Source organism: Rhinatrema bivittatum, chromosome 6 (assembly GCF_901001135.1).
Source record: "Rhinatrema bivittatum chromosome 6, aRhiBiv1.1, whole genome shotgun sequence".
Taxonomy (NCBI): Eukaryota; Metazoa; Chordata; class Amphibia; order Gymnophiona; family Rhinatrematidae; genus Rhinatrema; species Rhinatrema bivittatum.
This window is the reverse complement of record NC_042620.1, coordinates 312,841,248-312,867,324: the sequence shown is the minus strand read 5'-3', so window position 1 is coordinate 312,867,324 and position 26,077 is coordinate 312,841,248. Positions and strand designations below refer to the sequence as shown.

At 45.3% G+C, this 26,077-nt stretch overlaps 1 protein-coding gene across 10 annotated transcripts in view; it reads left to right on the top strand.

The window, feature by feature from the left end:
* ST6GALNAC4 (ST6 N-acetylgalactosaminide alpha-2,6-sialyltransferase 4) overlaps positions 1–26,077 on the top strand; it is a 116,714-nt gene that overhangs the window by 12,882 nt on the left and 77,755 nt on the right. For 7 of the 10 annotated variants that reach the window (XM_029607509.1, XM_029607504.1, XM_029607508.1 and 4 more), the window contains exon 1: positions 13,065–13,293. The exons of the other annotated variants lie outside the window; for them this stretch is intronic. The gene's annotated coding sequence lies outside the window, so the exon portion shown is untranslated. Of the gene's footprint in view, positions 1–13,064; positions 13,294–26,077 lie in introns of those variants that run through there. 10 annotated transcript variants of the gene reach the window in all.

The following is a 26,077-nucleotide window of genomic DNA, read 5'->3' as shown; positions in this document are numbered from 1 at the left end:
TTTGTGCTGCACGATGACCATGGGGGTAGCAGTGGGGGAGGGGAAACAGAATAGGTGAGGGCAGGCAGGAAGAGACTTGTGTGTCCTCTGTGGCTGATCTGGTCTCCCCCCCCCCCGACTGAGCGGAAGGAGGAAGCAGCAAGGGGAACAATGCAGGGGAGATACCTTCCTGACTTTGGTCTGCGTCTACAGTGCTAGTGTAGAGGGGGAGAGGAGCTGATAGAAGAACTGGGAAAGGGGAGGAGAAAGGAAATGAGTAACTGGGAGAGGGGAAAGTTGCTGAGAGGAGCTATGAGGCTGGGAGGGAACTGAGAGAAGGGGATAGGTGCTTTAAGAAGAGGAGTTATGGAAGACAGGGGGAGTAAGAGAGGAGCTGAGAGATTTGTCAGGAGAAAGGGAGAAGAGCTGGGAGAGGGGAAGCTGGTTGGGTTAAGGGCCATGGGGATACAAGCTGGGAGAAGGGATACTAGCAGTGAGAGTGGCAGAGTCTGAAAGAGGAGAGAAGTCGTGAGAGGGAGAGAGGATAGGTGATGGTGAGTGGGTCTGGGAGTGCAGCTGAGAGATAGGGAGAAAGGACATAGGCTGTGAGGGCGGGAGAAGCTGAGAGAGAGAGAGAGGACACGGTATGAGGGGAAGAAGAGCTAAGAGAAGGTACATGATGTGTGTGAGGAAGAAAAGATGCTGAGAAAAGTTCCCGAGGTGACCAAGGCAGTGAGACTGGGAGAGCCTGATGTGGCTGACCCCTCGATCCTAACCTAGCAGAGTCACTGGCTGAGATGCCTCCCAGTACAGATACTGACAGAAACACGCTGTCCAGGAATGCTCTATGTACCTGGTGCTGATCTAGAAGACATACACCAGTGGGCTGATCACCTGCCAGATGAAAACTGAAGAGACCTGCAAGAGGCAGCAAAACAGTGTGGCTGTTTCCAAATCACAAAAAAATATATGGAACTCAACATTACATTTAATTAATTATTATAGTCAAAACAACATATTCTAATAGTATGAGCAAGTATCAATTCAACTTTTTATTTCTATGGAATGGATTATCATGTATTACCCACAATAGTGTTGTATAGATGTGAGACCCCCAGTAGTTTTTTTCATAACTATGTCATAGTCACATTTTTTTTGTTATTTAAAACCTGGTGATATTTAAAAAAAAAATATTTTTGTACCTGTGGACCCATGGGCTAAGGTGAGATTGGCTCTACCTGCAGGGAGGAGCCCTGCAAGTTCCCACCGTCGGCAGGTGGACCCAGGCGCGCAGCAGAGACCGGTCAGCAACTTCACCTTTACTAGCCCACGTTCCCCTTGGGATGAGCCTTTGGGTGACAGGACTCAGGCAAGGGTCTCTGCAGGAGACTGGAGACATTGTCCAAGGTCAGGCTAGGGCCATGGGCAAGCAGTGATCAGGCATATCCAGGATCCAGGCAAGGGTCAAGATAGGCAGCGATCAGGCATATTCAGAGTCCAAGCAAGGGTCAAGGCAGGCAGCGATTAGGAGTATCCAGAGTCCAGGCTAGGGTCAAAAACCAGGTATCCGTCCAAGGAAGAGGAAAAGGCAGGAACAGACGGGGCTGACAGTCTGGGTAGACGAGGACTGGAATAGGCTGGGAAGCAGCTCACACTACTCCAGGTAGCTGGACTTGTTGCTGAGGCAGGGAGCATTGAGGAACTGCCCTCATATAGAGCAGTGCTGGTGATATCATCACTAGGAGCCGCAGGGACTTTCCCGCCATGGTCTGTTTAAATAGGTCAATGGGCCTGCATGCGCCTAAGGAGAGGCGCAGCGCGTTGAGGCTGGCGGTGTCCTGCCACGTGGTGTTCGGTGGCACGGCAGCAGTGCTTTGATGCATCAGCAGGCAGAGTCACTGGCTCAGCCACCAAGGTAAGGGCAGCGGTTTGTGGGGGCAGGCTGCGGACCACCAAACGCAACAATCCTTCAAGCTTGCCAGTAAATAAACAAACACTTATACATATATGTTTCAAACAGTGCCTTTTTCAAAAGGGAACATGCATCCTTGGCTTCTCTCTTCCAATACAGTCTGTGCTTTGCTTACCGGCTGTATCAGAAAGAAATCACTGTTTATCACCCATTTTGAACTCACTTCACTGGCTCCCTATTACTGCACGTATTACCTACAAATCAATGACCATCATTCACAAAATCCTAAACAATGATCATCAAGGACTAAAAGGCTTAAACATAACCCCCCAAAATCCACAAAGAAACCTACGCTCTAACAACTCAGGATACTTAAACATCCCCACCATCAGAAATGCTCATCTGTCAACTACACGAGAAAGAGCCTTTTCCATCGCTTCCCCCAAACTTTGGAACACCCTACCCAAAGCCCTGAGAATCCAGCACAACCTGAAAACATTCAAAAAAGACCTAAAAACATTTATTTTCCGCAAATTCTATACTAGCTCTCAGACGTCTGATCATCCCAGCTCTCAACCGAACTCGCATCTATAATCCTCTTATTTCCTGCTCTCCTTATGAACCTCCTTACCCTCCCCATTCAACCCCTCCTTGCTCTCTGACTTGATGCGTTTTATATTTGAAAATGTTCACCTTACTTTACTGTTACAAATCTTCTATGAAAATGTATATTGTTCACAAGGTTTTACTGTGCTCAACTGCTATGATAATTACATAATCTGTAAACCGTTATGATGGCTCTACCGAATAACGGTATATAAAACTCAACAAATAATAAATAAATAAATAAATAAAAATACTGGCTCTGTAATCATAGGACAGTAATGTTACTGACATACCCAATAAAACATTCCAGACCAGAGGGACCTGTACAGGAAGACTGATCCTGTTGATGCTAACCAGACATGAGCATACAGGGAACAATAACTGTGGACTGAACATCAGGGAATGGCCTGCAGCCCACACAGTGTGAGAATGAAGAAATAATGGCAAGAGTCAGAATATTTCATGGCCATTTCAGTAATGAGACCTGTAGCATTGCAGTGCATATCCCTTAACACTTCAAGGGCCACTTTCAAGTCAAAAGTAGGAATAGCTGTAAATAGATCTTATTGACTGGTGTCAGTCTGATCTTTCTAGAGTAATCATACAGTTAGACCATAGGTGTAATTTTATTTCTTTATATAGGTGGGGGGGGGGGGGGGGGAACAAAGGGTAAGGAGGTGCGACCGGGTTAGATTGGCAGATGGGGTATGGGGTGTGGGAGGTCAAACAAACGTTCTCTCCCTTCCCCCTTTGATTGACATGGATTAGTGGGGTGAGGTGGATGGGCACACGTTCTCACTCTCCCCATTCCCCCCCCCCCCCACCATGCCATTGCTGGCCATAGGAATACACTTTCTCTAGATATAGAAATACCGCATCATTCGACAGCAGTGCATCAACGATTTTAGAAAATGGATCCAAGATATTTAACACCTCATAGATTAAACAAAATATATACCAGGTATCAGGTAACCGTTGGAGACAAAGTAAAATGGAGGGCACTATGCTTCGTGTATGATGGGAATGCCCAAAATTGGAACCATTCTAGAAGTCAGCTAAGCAAATTATTTCTGATGCTACACAAATGTCTCTGTGGTCGTATGACTTCTGCCATACAACACCAATCTCACAGATGGGTGGAAAGGAAGCCAGCACTTCCAGCAATCATCAGGACAAATAAAAAAAAAACAGAATTAAAACTCCCAAGATACTTTAAATATGCAATGAACCATTTTCCTGCCAAACTGGTGCCAATGTTTATTGGAAAGTATTATGCCACGTGAGTAGAAGACATTCCCACCAGAAAACCTCAACACATACTACTGTGACTGTGCTTCCCACCTGCTGCATTAGAAGCCATGGAGTCTATAAAGAAGGCAGACCTAACCTGACCAATAAATTGATAACACAGTAAATAGTAGTAAGATGTATAATTGTGACATTCTGGAAAAAGCCCGATCTTCCAGGAATCACAGATTTGATCAAAAGGAAAATGGCAGGTATATGCTTCACACAAAATAACTAGTATTCTCCATTCTTTAGCAGGTAGCAGATTTTAAATAAATTGGAGAAAGATTTTTTTTCATTCAGCGTCCGATTAAGCTGTGGAATCTGTTGTCAGAGGACGTAGTTGACTAGCATATTTGGTTTTAAAAGGGGTTTGAACATGTTCCTAGAGGAAAAGTCCAAAACCATTTGGTTTGTCTGCAAGCACAATAAGACCATTATAGTTATTACAAAATGCTACAGCCAGGGCTCTGACGGGCTGCAGAAAATTTGATCACTTCACCCCAGCTCTACATTGGTTACCCGTAAAATTCAGAATTTACTTCAAAGTCCTGTGCCTATTATGTAAATCCATCAATAATGATAAAACAGAATGGTTGAATGCCTCTCTACACCTTTACACCCCTCAACGAAATTTGAGATCTGCGAATAAGGATCTTTTACGTATTCCTTCGGTACGAACTGCACATTTAAGCAAGGTGACGCAGAGAGCTATATCGATTGCTAGACCCAAAGGGGTAGATTTTCAAAGGGTTGTGCGTGTAAGATATGCGTGCAACCCCCGAAAACCTACCCCTGACTCCCCCTTTGCGTGCCGAGCCTATCTTGCATAGGCTCGGCAGCGCACACAAGCCCTGGGATGTGCGTAAGTCCCGGGGCTTCGAATAAGGGGCTGTCCGGGGGCGTGGGGGCGTGTCTGGGGGTGTGGTGGCAGTCTGTGGGTGGGGCTGGAGGCGTGAAGGCGGTCCGGGGTGGGGCCGAGTGCTCCGGCATAACGGCCTGTGCCAGGGCAGGGAGCCAGTGGCACGCCAGAGGCAGGCATAACTCCACGAAATAAGGTAGGGGGGGGGGATTTAGTTAGGGCTGGGGGTTGGTTAGATAGGGGAAGGGAGGGAAAGGTGGGGGGGACAAAAAACAAGTTCCCTCCGAGTGGCGTCGGAGGTAACGGAGGCAGGCTGCTCGGCTCGGCGCGCGCAGATTGCACAATTGTGCACCCCCCTGCACGTGCTGACCCTGGATTTTATAACATGCGTGAACAAATCTGCGCCCTCGCGTAAGTTTATTACTGGTTTTCTTTTTTTCCACTTTTATATTTTTGTCTCTTTGATTTAGGAAATGTACAATTGTTTTATTGTAATTATTATGCTAAACTTTTATTTCTGCCATCTCTTATTTTTAATGTATTTTTATGGTTTTATCAATTTTTATACTTTTTATCATATTTTTCTTGTAAACTCTTATGATTGGTCACAGAATGACGGCATATAAATATAATAAATAAGCAGTTATTAGCCAAGTAGACTTGGGAAAGTCACCATTTATTCCTGGGAGTCGGCAACAGGAAATGGATCTACTTTTTGGGATTTGCTGGGTGTTTCCTATTGACATGAATTAGCCATGTCAGAAACAAGACGCTTATCTAAAAAAGAAGTCAAATATATTTGAAAAAAAAACAAAAAAAACAGAGACAATAGCATATGCATTCTCTACTTGCACTGCTATGATAAGATGTGAACTCCATCATAAATTGAAAAATTATGAGACCTGAATTAACCAACTTAAAAGCAAGCAAAATAGTCAATAAGATATTAGCAAGGGGTTGTTTTTTTTGTCTTTTTAGTTGCATTATTATTTACAATGGTGAAAGCAAAATTATCTGTAATGTTCAACAGACAACAAGAAAAGTCACTTAACAATATGTTGTATGGAAGAGACAATTGAACATGCATAGAAGTAAATTAGAAGACGTGATTGACAATTACCAAATATTCTTTATGTTAAGATCAATATAAAACAAAAAATAGTGCTAGCATCAGTCAAGGGACGGAAAAATCCCAGACGCCTGCTTGCTCACATTTTCATGCCTGGTGGCTGCGGGCTGTACCCAGCACTGTGTGTGCTACCGCGAGACAGCACAAGGCCCTGAAGAAGGAAGCATACGGCCAGAAGTAGCAGCAGAGGAGCAGCAGAGATGAGTCACAGAGAGCTCCACGAGGAGCAGCAGAGTTAAAGATGGGAGCAAGCTTCAGTGGAAGGAGACAGGGAGAGAAAGAACGGAAAGAAGGCAGAGAATAGAGGAGGATGAGGCAGAGGCTGGGACAGAACCTGCGCCTCCAGTCTGCATCCAAAGAACCCCCTCACCAGCAATGCGTGAAGAGCAGAGCTATAGTATTTCCCCTTACAACTCACCATACAAAAAATAGATTCAAATTCTGGTGCTTCATAAATTATCTGTACTTCCAGGTGTAACCCACGGTTACCAGCTGAAATGGTACTACAGCGCCTTGTGTGGAGTTGTTAGTGTTTTGTGTTGTTTCATCTGAACATGCTTCAGTTTTAGTTGAGCCACTCCGTGGCGAGCACTGGAACAAGCAACATCTCCAGCTTGCAGTTCTAGAGGACCCAGCTCCCTGTCAGCATTTGTAAGCTCCAGGGAGGAAATGCCAACTGTTTTACTGGGACTCCTCTTGCTGAGGCATGGGGCTAACCATCCTTATGTAAGTACCTTAGGGGTATACTAGTTCCACTGATAGTGAACTCTCAGAAGTATCAGCAGCATTGTCTGATGTTGGACTATTACATTGCACCAGGCAGTAATAACAACTTACTGATGTGCTGACAGTTTGGAATTTTATTGAATTGAACATACTACTTCATTACTGGAACCTGCACTTCCTGTGTCATATATGAGCAAGAAAGTGTTACGGAGAGAGTCAATTAGTGGACCCTTGGGCCGGCTGATTAGAGACAAAGTCCAATAGTTGTTAAAGAGCCGGGAGGTGGACCCTAGCTGGAGCGGATTGGTGAAGTCTTCGCCCTGGAAACCCGAGACCCCCCCAGGAGAAGCCCGTAGGGGTCAGAGTCGCTGGGACTTAGGAGAATCGTGAAGAAGTCCGAGGGTCGCGGCTGGCTGAAGACAGGGAGAATCGTGAGGAAGTCCGAAGATCGTGGCTGGCTGAAGACAAGGAGAATCGTGAGGAAGTCCGAAGGTCGTGGCTGGCTGAAGACAAGGCAAACCTGGAACTGGAGCTGGAGTCAAGGCACGGCTGGAACAAGCAGGAACCAGAGCTGGAAGCAAGGCACGGCTGGAACAAGCAGGAACCAGAGCTGGAAGCAAGGCACGGCTGGAACAAGCAGGAACCAGAGCTGGAAGCAAGGCACGGCTGGTACAAGCAGGAACCAGAGCTGGAGTCAAGGCACGGCTGGAACAAGCAGGAACCAGAGCTGGAGTCAAGGCACGGCTGGAACAAGCAGGAACCAGAGCTGGAAGCAAGGCACGGCTGGAACAAGCAGGAACCAGAGCTGGAAGCAAGGCACGGCTGGAACAAGCAGGAACCAGAGCTGGAAGCAAGGCACGGCTGGATCAAGCAGGAACCAGAGCTGGAAGCAAGGCACGGCTGGAACAAGCAGGAACCAGAGCTGGAAGCAAGGCACGGCTGGAACAAGCAGGAACCAGAGCTGGAAGCAAGGCACGGCTGGATCAAGCAGGAACCAGAGCTGGAAGCAAGGCACGGCTGGAACAAGCAGGAACCAGAGCTGGAAGCAAGGCACGGCTGGAACAAGCAGGAACCAGAGCTGGAAGCAAGGCACGGCTGGATCAAGCAGGAACCAGAGCTGGAAGCAAGGCACGGCTGGAACAAGCAGGAACCAGAGCTGGAAGCAAGGCACGGCTGGATCAAGCAGGAACCAGAGCTGGAAGCAAGGCACGGCTGGAACAAGCAGGAACCAGAGCTGGAAGCAAGGCACGGCTGGAATAAGCAGGAACCAGAGCTGGAAGCAAGACACGGCTGGAACAAGCAGGAACCAGAGCTGGAAGCAAGGCACGGCTGGAACAAGCAGGAACCAGAGCTGGAAGCAAGGCACGGCTGGAACAAGCAGGAACCAGAGCTGGAAGCAAGGCACGGCTGGATCAAGCAGGAACCAGAGCTGGAAGCAAGGCACGGCTGGAACAAGCAGGAACCAGAGCTGGAAGCAAGGCACGGCTGGATCAAGCAGGAAGCAACTAAGCACTCAAAGGAGCGACCTCATTGCAAAGGCAAAGTAAGGGAGGCAGACGCCGGTTTAAATAGCCAGCCGGCGTCTGACGTCAAAAACAGGGCGGTTCAGCACTTCCGGGTGCTGGACCTACAAAAGCAGTCCCTTCGCGCGCGCGTTCCCCAGCGGGGGGAGGAGTCAGGCACGGGCCTCAGCGGCGTCTCCACGTGGGGAGAGTCGCTGCCACGCGGTCGGGTCGGCCCCGGGAGCAGCGGAACGCGGCGGGCGTGGGGAGCCGGCGAAAAGGTAAGGACCCGGTCGCTAGCCTGGCGACCGGGACCGCAACAGAAAGTATGAAAGTTGGACTCAAAGACAGGGAGTCCTGTGGTTTATTTGGAGTTGCATGAGAGCATGGAGGGTGGAGAGACTGGGAAATAAGGTACACCCAAACCTACCCCCTTAGAGAAATCCTGCTGATTTTAAGAGACAGTGTGCTGGCAGGTTACACAGACACTGTGGGACAGGACGCTAATAGAAATCCTAAGCCTCCAGTTTTACAAATGGATACTCCGTGTCCACAGAAACACCCTTAATAACGGGATCAGAGCTAGGACATTTGCCCTTACAATGCGCCATACAAAAACTGAAATGGAAACCACTAACAGTCAGACTATGCATGCAGTACAACATCGGAGAAACACATTTTTCCCCCAATCCCCGAGTCCTCACTCTCCTCCTCTACCACCCCACCCAATCCTTGAGCTCCTGCTCTAACCTCCCCTGCCATCTTTCTTTCCCTATCCCATCTTCCAGTCCCTGCTACCCTGTCCCCCAATCCCCCAATCCCAACTTGTCCCCGACTCAAGTCTTTACTCTCTCCACCCCAAGCTCTCCCCCTCATACCTAAGCTCCCACTGTATCCTCCGCTGCATGTTCAACATTTCCCCTTCTCACCCAGTCCCTGAGTCCCTGGTTCAGTGGATCTGTGCTAGAGCTGCACATCCAGAAGGTAAGAGCTATTGATTAATAAATATGTTGCTGTGATTCAGCTTTTATTCTACTAGTGTGACCCCCTATTTCCCAAGGGTCACTTTCTCAACCTTAGAGAACATGGGTAATCTCGTCAAAGAGGGGAAAACAATCTTTCCTGGGTCATGGGCTGGAGGCAGGCAAACCCGCAGGGCAAACCGGGCCAAGGGCACTCACACATGCACCTCCACAAATACACTTCAAATGTTGTGCTCCAAACAAAGCAATAGCTTAGAGAAGCAGAATCTTCAATCAGTCCAAAAACATAGAAACCACTACATTCAGGAAAAAAACAGAAGTTTCACACACTGTCCTTTATAAGTTCAAGAAAATCAATTCACAGCCTTTATACGCTCTCTCTCTTCAGCCTGCGCTAGGCCCAAGCATCCATAGAATTCCACAGATACTTAAAAGTCCAGCCTGTTGCTTACAGCACTTGTTTGGATGGCTACAAGACAACTCAGTCCCTCTTCTGAGGAAGAACCTTCGAGTTTCGCAGCCCAGCTCTGTAACTCCAAACAGGTACAGGCCTTTTTCCTGGTCCTGATAGCCCCCTTCACTGTTCCATTTCTCTTGATAACGCTTCAAATGCAAAGCTCAAACTCCTTCAATTTCCTAAGGCTTCCTGAGGCAACGAGGGTATCTCTGCCGACACTCCTCCTCCTCCTTCACCCCTGTATCCCCTGTAGAGGGTCACAGCTGCATCCTTCTGCTGACTTGGTGACTCTGGGTAAGCCCCAGACCAAGAATAGTCAGGGTTTTTATAACCTTCTAGATAAACCATGCCCATAGGGGCTGTACCAAACTTTCTGTCAAAGAGTTATTTGTAATACCCTCTGGCCATAAGATGACTTTTGATTACTGGGACCTTCCCATCTCACATCATCACAACCCTGCTAGGATTTCCCTTAGGAGGAAACGACCACTCTCACACAATACATTACCAATCTTGAATACCCTGCACACCCTCTGTGACGCACAGGAGTCACATTAGCAATAGTGGAAGGGGGAGTAATTTGGGATTTTCTTTCTTTCAATATTTACCTTCAGCAAATAGTCACCTCTTCCAAATGATAAGACAGTATTGTTGTGCGAAGATACCTCCATCTGATGAACAAGGACATTGGAAAATTGCAGCAGATAAATAAAGTGCATGGTTCATTTTCAATCTTTTGGGAGTTTGTATTGGTTTTGCATTTAACCCTTTGTTTGCTGTAACTTCCTTGGTTTGGCAAGTTAATTATGAGGCTGCTGCCTATCTTTCTCACCCCTTAATCTAAATAAACAAAGGTGGGGAAAGTTAGTCTATTATCAGCCTCCAACCCCCAAAATTTTGTTTTTACAATTTAAACATTTAATTCTCCCTATGAACTGTTTTTTTTTTCTTTTTCTTTTTTTACTTTTGATGTGCAGTATATGCAAGCACTGATTTATGCATGAATCTTGGTTTAGATCGTTTCCAGTTAGCTCTCCCCTTTTGAAGGTGGAACTAACTCCTTGCTTCTTGGCTTGATGGCCACCACTACCGTAGGTGGGATCAGGTAGTAATAATCTGAGATAGACTTGCTTTTCTTAGAGGAAATTGGAATTACAAATCTGTGGGTGCATTAAGACGAAACCAAGTCTGGATCGGCCTGGAGGGATGGATTCGGGTCAGGTGACAAGTATATCCGATGAAGACAAAGGAGTCAAAAAAAAATGTGGAAACCTCGGGAGGTACAAAGAGGAGCAAAACATGAACATTTCGTTTAGTCTTTACATTTATTTTAAAGTAGCACGGTTGTTTAGTTAATACACTTGAATGCACAGAAACAAAGATCAACAAACAAAAACGTATAAGGTGAGATCTTTTCATTGGCCTGACAATGCATTTCTTAACTTGCTTCCGCAGGTCCAAACAGAAATGAGCAAAAGATGTCACTGCTGGAAAATAGAATAGGTGAACGCATTTTATGCTCCATTTATATTTTCTGGCAAATGTCACCTTTTGCTCATTCTGTTCAGACCTGAAGAGGGGAGTGTCAGCGTATGAAAGCTGGTCCAAAAAGAGGGTCCTTTTCCAAGTCATTTCTGCTGTGTGCAGTGCCACAATGACAAGATTCGTTCCCAGGGGTACAGTCGAGGAGGGGTTTGCGCGTACACACATGCTTTTCAATTTTCAGAAGTACCTGTGTCTTTTTTCCTGGGAAAACTATCTGCCGAAATTAGCAGGTGTAAAGGCATGCAGGTAGTTTTCCTGGGATAATTTTTAAAGGGGGAAGTAGGCACAAACTAGGCATGTGCAGCAGTTTCGTGGGGACCCTAATTCATTTCTTTAGTTTGAAAATTAAAAAAAAAAAAGTTTTTTAGTTTGATTCATTTTTGTTTGCCATTAAAGTCAATGGGGGAAACTTTACAAGTAATTTTTTTTAGCCTATATTGGGCTTCAGAATAGGGATTTTCTAATCAATTGCCTTAAAACTTGTGGGAAGAAATCAATAGAAGGGGAAAAGAACCCCAAGGTACCTGGAAAGACTAAGGAGAGACTGGAAAGTCGAACCAAAAGTGGCATGAATAGCCTACGACTCCATAAAGGGGTATCAGCATTGGCAGGATTTCACTAAAGCCACTGTAAGAGAAGCAAAGAAGCAGAACAAGTGGGAAGAACACCCCAAGGCTCCAAAAGAGGGCAACATCACCAGTGCTATGACTTCTTGATGGCATCTCGTGCAGCAAACTGGCACCGAAAGTGACATTAGCGCCTCATAAGGCAGGGTGAAGGGGGACAAAGCAGAAAAGGCGGCAGTAAATCCTCCAAGACTGGCACTGGTAAAGGGGGCCAAGCAGCGCAAAGAGCAGCTGGAAAGCTCCAAAGCACCATGAGAGGCGCAAAGCAGTGCCACCCCCCAGACTGGCAAGGTGTTAGCTGTGGGATATGACTGCAAGGCACAGTAGCAAAGGGAACTCCAAGGTGTAAGGTCTGGGCATGGAAGCACTGCCGAGTGGCACAAAGACCCCCCACCCAAGGTGCAGGGTGGAGCGTAGATTTTCTTGTAGAATGGGTTTGCCAAATGTAAAAGTTATTATCACAATTAGTACATCGCAAAGGTTTCTCCATGGGCTGCGGGGTGGTTTTCTAGGAAAGGAGTGAGAGCTGCTTTATTTAAAGACCATTTCCCTCATCACCGAGCTGCCCCCGGTCTGTTCCATTTCCTGACTTTCTGCTTTTGCCTGAAATCCCCGGCACCAAATGCGCAAATCAAAAATGGTTTCTCTTGCGCATCTTTTGTGACGCGCTAAGTGTGAAAGTAACCAGACCCTACGTCTTGAAACCACTCTTTGTGCCACTTAGCCCCCTTTATCAGTGCTTGCCTTGGAGGTTTTACTGTCACCTTTTCTGCTTTGTTTCCCCTTCATGTTGACTTAGGGAGCTAATGCAGCTTTAGGTGCCAGTTTGCCACTTGAGCTGCACTCAGTTTTAGCAAATCAGAAAATTTCCAAGCCAACATTTTTTAAAATTTTCTTTTGCTTTTTTTTTTTGGGGGGGGGGGGGGGGGGGGACGGTGACTGATGCCGCCAAGGGACTGCTCTGAATCGTAAAGCAGACAATCAGAAAACCACAGATTTTCTAGAAATAAAAATAATGGACATTTTCTGCAGCTTCTCTGAAAAGCTCCATAGAGATTCCACCTCTTTCTCTTCAAAGATTTTAAATGTCACTATGTGTGGCAAAATAATCAGTATTTTGCTCTATATCTAGGGACCTTAGTTTTCAGTTTTTATTTTTTTCCTGAGAATTTCAATGTATTGTAAAAATAAAAAAAAAATCTGCTTTTCCACTTATTTTTCTGTTTGTTATAACAAGGTCATTTTTTAAACTATTTCTTTTTTTTTTGTTGTTATAGCATTGAAATTCCCAGGAAAAATAAAATAAAACCTGAATAGGATCCCTATCTACGTCTTAAATAAACCCAGCCCTTTAGCCATTAGAGGGCAGTGTGGCATTGTATACATTTCAGGCATCATTCGTGCAGCACTCGATGGCTGCTGCATCTGGGGAAATGATGCAATAGAATAACTGGCGAGGACAAGAGGCAGCAGCGGCTCCTGCCCCACTTGCCTGACCCTGGGCACCAAGGAGGCAGGACTTGGCTTCCCAGGCTTATAATGTTAGCTGCACTCCCACTTGGTGCCACTCCAAGGATCCTTCTTTCTTTATCTTCTGCTAGATGGGATATTTTGTTATATTTTTTACCCTTTTCTGAAATAAGAGAGAGAGAGAAGGGAGTAAGAGGCAAGATGGAGAGGTAAGAAAAGGAGTTCCAGTAATAAAAAAGGAATAAAAAGGTAAAGAGACAGAAGAGAATGGGAAAGGAATTAAATAAATTAAAAAAAAATAGGCACAATATGTTGCAAAATATTTTCAGTATAAACAGACTTGTTTTTATTGAATAATGTACAGCTGCCCATAGTGGTTACAATGACTGCATATACATTTATATTGGGGCAGGTTGTAGTTCCAGTGCTTCTTTTTTTGCTTTCATTTGGGATACGGATGAAGTGAGGTATGGAATATGCCCTGATCTTATTTTCTTAATGTAGATTAATGTGGTTCCTGCAGTTCTCTTATGAAACTGCATTGTGTAGAAATGCTTCCGTGTTTTTGTTATCCTGTAATGCCTTATTCGCTCTGAGTATTTGAACAAATTCAAGTAAAAAACTAAAAGTGCAGCTATGCAAAAGTACCTGCATGTGCAGCAGAATCACTGCAGACTCTGAAACATTTCTGTCGTATTCATTTTAGAGGTGAGGGTTTATTCTTTTTTTGCGGGGGAGGGGTTCATTTTATTCAGTGTCTTTTTGTTTTAGTGTGCACAAAATGATTTAAAACCCATTAGTGCATATTAGCGCAATTTAATACACGCTAAATTACCTTAGTGCATGTTAATTGTTTTAATGTGCGCTTAATATTTAACGCCTGCTAAAAAAATTAATTATAGTACCACTATCTTCTTCCTGTTTGTGCTAAGGCAGAGTTAAAATCCTTGGCATCATTATGTTCTGTATTTACAAATATATAAGGACCTGCATTTACAAATATATAAGGACCTGTTTTCAGTTTTTTTATTTTATTTTTCCTTGGAATTTCAATGTTCTAACAAAAATCAGTGGGAAATGACTGTTATATACAAACAAGAGAAAAATCAGTGGAAAAGTCAGTTTCCACTGAGTGTTTTTTGTTCTAGCACTGAAATTTCCATAAAAAAAATAAAATAAACAGTGAAAACAAAGTTCCACCCTACAAATATGTAGGCTGGCAAGTGACTCGAGTTCATTTCCTAAGCAGGTGATGTACCTGAGGCCCGTGTTCACAGCCCCTGCTAGGAGGGTTTCCATCCAATGACCAGGCTCAGGCTGCATGGGTACTAGGCTCAAAAGGGATCTGCAGCCTGCAGACCTGGCTGAGGACTCCTGCTGTGATGTAGAACTAGAGAGGAAATGAACTGAAAACGAGAAACCTCAGAGTAGACACCAAACGAAGCTCCAGGCTCCATAGCCTCCATCAGAACAGATTAGTCTTGATCAGGAAACCCAAAGAAGGCTGCAGTCAGGCCAAAATAAAACCAGGGGAGATGCAACACCCTTAGATTTTGCAAAGAAGGGCTAGGAATATTAAGCATTTTTCCTATAGCCACAATGGGAAAAACGTTTTAGTACAGCTGGCTCAGTGGGGGCGGGACCAGGAACCAGTTTTATCATCATTATCAAGTGCCGTCTTCGATATGAAGGTTGACAGCTATGATGAACCAGTTTTTTTCTGGGTGCAGCCTTCCTAATTGTTTCCCGGAAAACATCTTCGCCGTGAGTGGGACAGGCTCTGCTTGTAGCATGCTGTGGCCTCCTCTATTCTGTGCAGAAAATGGCAATTCTGCACAGGGGGGGAATGCTGCGCAAATTCTGTGCTCCGCAGTAGCGCAGAATTCCCCCAGGACTAATAAGTTTATAACCCTGAATATTCACCAGGTTTGCTTTTAACATTTAATGCAGTTATCCTTTTGGAGTAAATATCCTAAGAAAGTTCCTGCTGCTCTTTGATTTAAGACAAAAGCTGCTTTTTGACTACCATTCTCGCTTCCTGACTAGACGACTGTACTGTTCTTCAGTTGTTGGAGAAAGTTTAAATGATTCCCAGGACATCAGCTTTCATATTTCATGGACTGCACAAGCAGGTTTCCCAGGCTCCTGACTTTCCATATATTTTTGTAGAGAGACCTCCAAATATGGTGTACCCTTTCTGAGTTCTGTAGCAGTACCAAAGGATCTGGGTAGCGGAGACCTGGAGAGTTATCATGTTTGCCTTGTTTGGAAAAAATGTAAAATGTTTTGTGTATGTAGTAATAGCAAATGACCACTTTTGCTTCCACCAGGGGTCCTCAGCGAGCCTTGCTCACAGCTCTGCTGGTTACCTCCTCACTGATCATACTATACCCAAGTCTCAATCCTACTTAACCCAGCCTACTCAATGCCTCAGTGCCTCTTCATTGAGTCACCTCAGCATCCTGACCTGGCCACTCTTTTCTGGTTATTCTGTCTTACTTTGCGACCTATCCAGGCTTCCTATCTTGCTTTGTGGCCTTTCCAGGCCTCCTACCTTCCCTTGAGACCTATCTGGGCCTTCTGCCTTGCTTAGCCTGTTTTCCATAATAGGTATTTGCTCATCAGGGTTAAGGGTTTGTGGAAAGTGCAGCTCTGACAGTGTGCTAACTACAAATCATCTATTGATCCACAGATCAGGGTTTGTTGTGGATCAGTTGCGAGATGATAATCTAGAAACCTAGAAACCTACTGGAGTTGGATGGCTGTCAGCATCACTTAGTGAGCATTCAATTCAAAAGAAAGACCATAGTGAAGACTCTGTGTATCTATGCAGATCTCCCTCACCAACACAGTCCTCAAAGGAATAGACAAGGGCCAACCCTAGATCCTAGCAATGCTTGACATCTCAGCAGCATTTGACACCATCAGTCATAAAATCCTCCTTGACAGACTCATCAAAATAGGCATCACAGGCATTACTCTGGTTCCAATCCTTTCTAGAAAACAGACAATACAAGGTCAAAATAGACAACCACGAATCAGAACCCATCAACATTACTCACGGCGTACCCTAAGGGTCCTCACTATCATCTTCACTCTTTAATATCTGTATGCTTCCAATATGCAAACTTCTATCCGACCTAGGACTCACTCACTTCGTCTACGCTGACGATGTCCAAATCTTAATATCCATCACAGAATCCATTCCAAATCCCTCCAAAAATGGGAGACCCATCTCTCAGCTATCAACCAACTACTCACCCAACTTAACCTTGCCCTAATACCTCCAAAACCGAACTCCTAATAATAAGTCACAAACTAAACAAAACGATGCTAACCGACATCAACTCCCTCCATCCCAAACACCCTATCTCACAAGAAGTAAGAGACCTAGGCGTCACTCTTGACAGCCAACTAAACTTAAAAAAATTCATAAACACAACCATGTAAGAATGTTACTATAAACTACACGTTCTAAAAAAACTAAGACCCCTCCTTCACCAAAATGATTTCCGAACCGTCCTTCAGGCTATAATTTTCTCCAAGATTGACTACTGCAACACCATTCTCCTAGATCTCCCTGCCTCAACTCTCAAACCCCTTCAAATGCTACAAAATGCCACTGCCAGAGTCCTCACAAACACACGCAGAAATGACCATAATACTCCCATTCTAAAAGGCCTCCACTGGCTCCCAATCCATTTCAGAATCCTTTTCAAGAGTTTAACCATAATACACAAGACCCTACACATTCACTGGCTAACAACTCTTTCCTCTTCCAAGCCCCAAAAAGCGCCACCAGATCCTCCAACAACGGAACCATACCCACTCCATCTCCCAAACTAACACACTACAACTCCACCAGAGAACGAACCTTTTCTTTTGCCGGTCCCACCATCTGGAACTCCATGCTGCCAGACTTAAGACTAGAACCCAACACACAAACCTAAAAAAAATTGAAAATCTGGGTATTCAAAATGGCCTTTCCCTAATCCCCCCCTCACCAAACAATTCAAGCACCCAAATCCAGGCCTCATAAAGTTAAATTCCCTGTACAAAGTTTCTATCTCATGTTTGTTCCACCATGTTAAAGCACTTTAAATATATATAAACATAGTTTTGTTACTCCTTTGCACCCTTTACCTGTATCTTAGCTACCTTTAAATGTTCGAAAGTCTTTTCCTTAAAATTGTTAAAAATGTAATTTCCACAATTTCTCCTCCTCTGTTACCAAAACCTCGTTAATCTGTCTGTTTCACTGTAAACCGATGTGATGTGCAAACGAACGTCGGTATAAAAAAAGATTTAAATAAATAAATAGATGTTACAACTCATACCCCCATCCCTGTTATCATGAGAAATGGTAGGTATTCAGCCAACTACTCTCTGATCAAAACGTACTCTATTAAGCATCCATTTTTCTTCAACCTGTTCCCACTTCTTTCTCTTTTCAGAAGATACACATGCATGGTAATGACTCTTTATGTCAGCTGAACTTTGCCCTTCTCAATACTTGTTCCATGGCTAATAAGTGCCAGCTTATTTATGATTTAATCTTCAGTCATAAACTGCACTTTCTCTTTCTCACAGAGACAGACATGGCTTAAACGATGATGCTATTTGTCTCCAACAAGCTTGCCCTCCTAATTATAGTTTTAAAATCATGATAGACATAGGCATAAAGGGGGAGGCGTTGCTATTGTTTATCATAGTAATTTCCCTATTTAAAAATGAAACGACCATAGTACGTTTCAAGGGGAATTTCTTTTTCTTCAGTTCCTTAAAACTACCCAATTTAATATTTGACTAATCTATCAACCCCCATCTGTTAATCCCTTGGAATTTCAGAATCTCATGATGCTGATCAATGAATGTTCAATTAAAAGCTCCCACCCCAGTCTCTTGGGTGACTAATCTTCATGCAGATGAAACTGACAAACCAATGGAACTGAAATTTCTCCCAGCCACGCAAGACTTATCACTCAGACAATGCATTACATCCCTTACACACAGTCATGGGCACATTTTAGATATACTTTTCCTTTCTAAGCATGTTCAGATCTTTGACAATTCTTTTCATCTGCTTGGACTGATCATTTTTTGGTGACCTTTTCTTTTGGTCTAGTGATTACCCATTCTGAACCTATTAAACAAAACTTGAATATTCAAAATCTTAACTTGGATAATCTTACCGAAGCTTTCCCACCAATTTCTCATCTTCATCCTCTTTAGAACAAGTTTCTGTCTGGAATCAGAATCTAAAGCTGGGGGTGGACAAAGTTGCACCCCCCTTCAACAGCTATCACGTAAAAATATTCTCGGCTCACCATGGAATCACTCAGGCCTTAAAACCCTTCGAAGACAGGTTAGACATTTGGAACATATTTGACAGAAAGCAAAACTAGCACAAGATGAGCTTCTTCTAAAAAAGATCACCAAACATTACTTATGTGAGATTAAACTAGCTAATAATTTTTAAAGCTACTATTGCTAAATCAGAGAACAAACCCAAGGCCCCTTTTAAGCTTATTTCTGAGGTCTCTTTTCTCGTCTGATAACCACTCTTCCTTAAATACCATTACTGCTTGTAATTTTTTAACTTTATTTGATCAAAGTAAATGATAATAGAGAAGTTTTTTCCTCATCAGACTTAGGTCTGGTCCAGTTAAATTTGGAACTTCCAAATTCTGAAGAAGCAGATGCCGTATCCATCAGTAGGCTTGCTGGTTTTAATAAAATCTCACCTTTCTTTGTTAATTAAATATCTTAACCCAGTCTCCTCACCTGTTGTGCTGCGATGGGGGAGAGCACCAGGGGGCGCTCACCAGCACGGGATGAAATGTGTGCCATCACGATGAGACGATCCTAGGCTGGAACCCGGGAACCTCTACCGGACCTGCACGCCTATGTGAGACTACCAACGCAATGGTGGTCTCTGAATGGTCCTCTGACCGTTCCCAGCCCTTTCGGACTCACTGCAGGGAGCAGCAGAGGCTGCAGGCTGGACAAGAGGCCAAGAACAGGCTTGGACGATGGTCAGACATGGACGAAGGTCAGACATGGACGTGGATGAAAACATGAACTCTGGCAAGGCAAGACATGAACTCTGGCAAGTCAAGGCAGGGCAACTAAAGTCATCAATAAAACTCAGGATGGAGAAGACTCCGGATAGAGTGTTAACACCCACAACCGGGAAGGAGGCTGCAGTGGGCAGAAAGACCCTCAGGCTATCCACTGGAGCACTGCACGCCGGGGGCTAGGCGTAGCCGGAGTCCAGAGCATCAGTGAACTATATACAAGACGGTCTCCCAGCGGGAATCCAGAACATCAGGGCGAACTTCTCGGACACTCAGTGAAGGGCAGCTGGGATGGACGAAACGGATGTCCAGGACAAACATGGAGATCCGTGGCGCCGAAGATGGAGAAGACCCACCAGCACCCTACACACCCCAGCGGGGGTGGTCACGGACCACTGGGCCGCTGCGCGCCCTACCGACCCAGCCGGGCTAGTCACAGACCACGCCTGGAGGAATCCAACGAAGCCTTGGACATCTGGACAAGATGGACATCAGACAAAGACTAGGCCGAGAAACATCAGGAGTGGAAGACATCAAGGCTGGAACAACATCAGGAGTGGACGACATCAGGGCTGACAAAGACACGTCCAAGGAAGAGACCGGGAACAAGATGACGAAGAAGCTTCAACAATGACACAGGAACACCCAGCAGGAGCAGAGAACAGGAAATCCAAGAGAGAACTTACTCCTTGCAAAGGCAAAGCTGGAATGACTGAAGAACCCTTTCATAGGGTGAAGCAGGAAACACCCAAGGCGGAGCTTGCAGGTGAGACCAGAGGGACCACTCCCTTCTGGACCTTTAACTCAGGCTGAGAGACGTGGACCCACCCCTAGGGAGAGGAGGGAGGAAGCATTGCAGAGCAGGACCCTGGACAGCGGCCCTGCTGCACAAAAGACTGCAGGGCTGAAGCAGAAGCTGGAACAAGGCCTCACAGCAGGCCCCGGCAACAGGGATGGCTCCCTGCCGCAGGAGTTGAACCAAGAGTGGTTCCGGGTGCCAAGCAAGTCCGGGGATGCAGGCCCTCTCCCCATGGAGGGCCCGAGGTAGGTCGGTGGCCTCCGGGCCACATGGGGACGTCAGGCGGCGGCTTCCTAGCTGCATAGAAATAGCAGCGCGGCTCCTGCCACGATAGAAGCACAGGGACAGCCTCCGGGCTGCAGGAGCACGGTTCTGGCCGTAGGAGAAAGCCCTGACGCGGCTCCGGCCGCACCGGCACGATGGTGGCCTCCTGCCGCTACAGGGAACCCCAGCAGATTACATCAGGGGTTGGGCCGAGCCGGCCTGAAGAAAGGTAAGAGCCTGCTCGCGGCCCTGCCGCCAGCAGGATCGCAACATCACCTTCAGATCCCCTGCCTTTTGATTTAGTTAAATGCCCTGATTTGGGTCTTATGGCGAACCAGGCTGACATTGTTAACCCTAGTCTTAATACTAGTGCCCTTCTAGTTTCTCTTAAATCTGCTATAATCCATCCTGTGTTGAAGAAAAACCAGTTTAACGCTGAAGTCCCAGAGAATTATCGCCCGGTCTCTAATCTCCCCACTCTTGCAAATGTTATTGAAAAAGTTGTTGAGCCTCAGTTATCTGCATTTCTTTTAAAATCCATGGCTCTACATCCTAGTCAGGCTATAGGAAAGGACATAAAGAGCACTTACCTCGTTGCTTAATGAGATTGGATTCTGCTTAGTTAGAGGTAATGCCGCTCTCCTTTTATGCCTCGGTCTCAGTGTAGCTTTTGATAAAGTTGACCTTCAGCTTTTACTTAATCGACTTTTGATTGTGCCATCAGAAAGAATTCTCTACCTTGGTTCAAATCTTTTCTTGAACAGCATACTTATAGTGTCAGTTGCAATTCTGAACTTTCTCCATCTTCCCCCTTTCTTAGTGACATGCCCCACGGTTCTATTCTTTCTCCTGTACTCTTCAAGTTATTTCTTGCCCCTCTGGCTACTTTAATTCAGAGATTGGGTTTCTTGGGGTACTTTTACTCTGATGATATTCAGGTCCTTGCTAGTTTCAACCTGACTGCTGCTAACATACTTTCTGACTTCAATAATTGTTTATGCAAAATTTCCGTGGTTACACTCTTCAGAGCTCAAAGCTAATCCTCTAAAATCAGAAGCTATCTGGTTTGTATGATTTCTAACCCCACCTCCCTTTATGTATGCACCTTGTATTTATCAGCAACTCTCCTGTTCATTGTTAGAAAATTAGCCAAACTGCCGAACAAAACAAATCTCCTTTATTCCAAAATTATACAGGGCTAAGCTTGACACTTTGTGTCGGGAAATACACAGGCAATTGCGGATACAAGCGATTAGAAAAACACTAGTTACAAAAGTATATTTAATGTCCAGTGCTTATCACATTACCCTTAATTTCTGCTGGCCTCACCTCTCTTTAGCCAAGACTTACATTTGAACGCTAATAAGCTCTACCTTACTAACCCCCAGGGTAGGAAATGGAACCCAGGTTTCATACCAGGCGACAGGTAATAGCTTATGTTCTCAGGCTGATCGGGGAAGTCCCTTCCTTCACCGATCTTCAGTACAGATGCAGAGAGGACAGTCACAGCCATTGAAACAGACTGTTCAACTCAAGTCTCTTAGACCTTGCCTCCGCAAATCACCTCGGCCCAGGATGCATGGATCAAAGCAGGGGGTAGAAAGCCACAGCACTTGGATGGGTTGCTTCCTTCTCTTCAGATGGGTCTCGATCGGCTGACCCTGAGTACTGCTATTTTTCAAGGGCTCAAATATGCATAATTCAGCAACTCATGCATAGTCAGGTAAATGCATAATTAAGGCTTTTAATTAGCAGAGCTTCCTGCTCTTTTCTCTCAGTTGTTTGTTCGCTGGTACACTTCAACACATGGCCAGTTCTGATGAATGACAGTTTCACAGGTCTGGCAGGCTCTGAAAAACTATGACCCCCCACATGGACTTTTATGACCATAAAGAGAGGCCCTAATATTATTGCAGCACCAATTCCCACACAGCACCATCTGTGATGATGTTACTTTTGGCCCTAATTTTGTGACAGCTCGGCTAGCAAGGCTAATAAATTCTTTGGGGTTCTCATGTACATAGCCATGAAAAGGCTCTTTCATGTCTGCATTTGGCTGTACATAGCCAGATGCCAAAGTCCTCTTTTTTTTTTCTCTGCATTTAGCTGTGCATAGCCCAAATAAGCCAATGTCCATTTTTACTGATGTCAGAGGGTCCGTCTTAGCTGCTTGTCCTTGTTAGCAAGAATTGAGATATCTCCTACAGGTTCATTTGCACCCCTTCGCCTATTTCTTTCTCAGTTCCCATTAGGGCAGGGTGTATCTACCAGTCAAGAATACAGTTACCACCTTAGGAATAACATTTGACAGTCAACTCAATTTCTCTCACCATATTTCTAATATTCTTAAGATTGTTTACTTCTTTCTAAAATCTGTATGTCGTCTTCTTAAAACTTTAACCCACTCTCTTGTACTCTCTAGACTTGATTAATAGCAATGCTCTGCTAAATGATCTTTCCACCACTAGACTCAGACAATTTCAGTTGGCACAGAACACTGCTGCTTCGATCATTTTTAGCAAATCCAAATTTGACCATATAACACTTCTTTTGGTTGATCTTCACTGGCTCCCAGTGTCCCTTTGTATTCTATTCAAAATAGGATGCCTTACTTTCAAAGCTTTGCGTCTTACTTGCTTCTGTAAATTCCCCATATCTACCGGCTCATTCATTGTGGTCTTCACAGCAAGAGATTTTAGTGCTGCCCTCTATTAGAAACACTAATTTTGAGAGTTCGAGAGCAATCTGTTATTCTTATTGCCTTTGGAACTCTTTACCACTTAATATTTGTCTTTAGAAAGAGTTTTTAAAATGTAGGAAGGCACTCAAGTCTCACCTCTTTGTACAAACCTTTCCTCACTTGAGTACTTCTTGATTTTAATTTCTTTGCTTTTCTAGTTCTTTTTTTCTGCTCTACCTTACTATACTTCTCATTTTATCCATTTTATCTTGTCTTTTATTTATATTGATCTTGATGTTTTGTAATTTTATTCATTTAAATTGTTTTGTTGCATTATAATTGTTATATTTTAACTAGTTTTATTTCAATATGTTTTATGTTATATTTTTTCTAGGTTTAACTTGTTAGCCTTAGAATTGTACATCACTTTGTTTTACCAATGTAATTAATTGTGATTAATTAAGTAATAATAAACCTAAACATAGCCTTGTAGCCTCCAAGCCTCCTGCTGCCTTGCCTTGCTTTGTGGCCTCTTTTGGCCTCTTGCCTTGCTCTGTGGCACTCTGGGTCTCTCTTTCTTAGATTATGGCCTCCAGGCCTACTAGAATTACCTTGCCCAATCTTGTGCCCCTGTCTTTGTCCAGTTCTGTCCTGCCTGTCCTTGGCCTGCCCAGTCCGGTTCACTCCTTTGTCTACATCCTAGGCCTTGTCCTTGTCCTTGCCTCAGATTCAGCCCCAGTTTGTGCTCTGTTTCCAGCCCTCAGCTAGTACCTGTATTCAGCATCCAGCCTGCTTGCCTCATCCAGCCAGCCCTGCCTTGTCCAGCCTGCGCCTGACCTCAGCTCCCAACCTGATCTAGTTTCTAGTCCGTGCCCTGATGTTTTACAGAAGACAAGTCCTACCGGCCCCCAGAACCCAGGGGCTCAACCTGAGGGGGAGGGGGTTGGTTAGGTATTAGACCAGCTCCAGTCCTGACTTGCAGCCCTATACTGCCTCTGTAGGAGTGCTTCCTGACTCCAGCCTGCCAGACCATGACAGGTGGGAAATTATGTGGAAGCAGTGGCGTAGCCACGGGTGGGCCTGGGTGGGCAGGTGCCCACCCAACTTAGACCCAGGCCCACCCAACTGGCACCGGAACTGCAAGGCTGTCGCGGGATCCCATCCCCGCGACAGCGAACAAGAGAACCCACGCCTCGCGCGCCATCACGGCACACGTGGGGAAGCGCTGCTGCGGCCGTATGGCCAACCGGTCTTCCTGTTCGGGGGGGAGGGAGCGGAAGCGCTGCGGGCAGCTTCCGCTTCCTCCCCCCAATGCAGGAAGATCAGCTGCCTCTCCTGCTGCCACCCGTTCTGCTATCTTCGGACCAAACGGCCTGCCGAACTTCCTGTTTGGGGGAGCGGAAGCGCCGCGGGCAGCTTCCGCTTCCTCCCCCCAATGCAGGAAGATCAGCTGCCTCTCCTGCTGCCACCCGTTCTGCTATCTTCGGACCAAACGGCCCGCCGAACTTCCTGTTTGGGGGAGCGGAAGCGCCGCGCACAGCTTCCGCTTTCTCCCCCAGAGCAGGAAGATCAGCTGCCTCTCCTGCTGCCACCGGCCTCCTGCTATCTTCGGGCGTCGGGCCGTACTGCCCGCCGATCTTCCTGCTTGGGGGGTGGGAGGGAGGAAGCGGACGTTGTGCACTGCGCTTCCGCTCCCCCCCCCCCCGACAGGAAGTTCGGACGCCCGAAGATAGCAGGAGTCCGGTGGCAGCAGGAGAGGCAGCTGATCTTCCTGCTCTGGGGGAGAAAGCGGAAGCTGTGCACGTGCTTGAATGTGTATGTGTGGATGAGAATGGGAGTGTGTGTGGGTGAAAACTGGAGCCTGGGTGTGTATGTGGGTGAGAATGGAAGCTTGAATATGTGGGTGAATGGGAGCTCGAATGTGTGTATGTGTGGTTGAGAATGGGAGCCTGGGTTTGTGGGTGGGTGAGAATGGGAGCTTGAATGTGTGTATATATGGGTGAGAATGAGAGCCTGGGTTTGTGTGGGTGGGTGAGAATGGAAGCTTGAATATGTGGATAAGAATGGGTGCTTGAATGTGTGTATGTGTGGGTGAGAATAGTACCTTAAATGTGTATATGTATGGATGAGAATGGGAGCTTGAATATGTGTGGGTGAGACTGGGAGCATGGGTTTGTGGGTGAGAATGGGAGTCTGGGTTTATGTGTGTGGGTGAGAATGGGTACCTGGATGTGCGTCTGTGTGTGCATAAGAATATAAGCCTGGGGAGGGGTGAGAAAGTGAGAACTTGAATGTGAGCTTGGGGGGGGGGGAGCATATGAGAGTGAGAGCTTGAGTGTGTGAGAGGGAGTCTGTGAGAGAAAGCGTGTATGTGTGTGTGTGTGTGTGTGTGTAAGGGAAGAAGACAGTAATAGAAGAAAGACACTGAAAAGGAATTAGGAAATGAGCTATAAGGGAAAAAATGGGAAAAAGAGACCAGGACCAACTGATTAGAAAAATACAAAGATCAGACAACAAAGGTAAAAATATATATCTGTATTTTGAGATGTTAGCAATTTAAATATAAGCAACACAACCGCTCTCTCAAAATTTATGGACAGGTAGGAGCCGTGTATAAAATCATAATAATAAGAAGGCTAAAGTACCACAAATCACCGTGAATTATGTTTGTATCATTAAGTAAACCTCATACTTAGGCGTAGATGTGAATGCTGTGCTGCATAATTTGGCATTATTTATCAGTAAAAAAACAACTAGTAGACCTGCATGCCTACAGCCCACCCATGTTAACCTTGTGCCCACCCAAAAAATCAATTCTGGCTACGCCACTGTGTGGAAGGTCGAAGACCAGAGGAGTTTGAGTAAACCCTGTGAAACGCAAGTTGAATTTGATCCCCTTTGGATGTGAATTTTGATAAAATCTCATTCCTTAAACATGGTTGGGACTGAGGTGCAACTTAAAAGGAAACTGAAAGTTCAGATTGACCCTTTGAGATGGCTAAGGTAAAAAGTCATATGGATAAAATTGGAGATGGAAAACTGCACATGTTATGTTCCCAAGTCATATGCGTTTTTTTTATGTGATTGTAACTGTTGGAAGCTCATGAATTTCGGATGTATTCGGTATCCATGTAAATAGTTGCTGGCTGGTTCATCTAGAAATAAAGTTAATG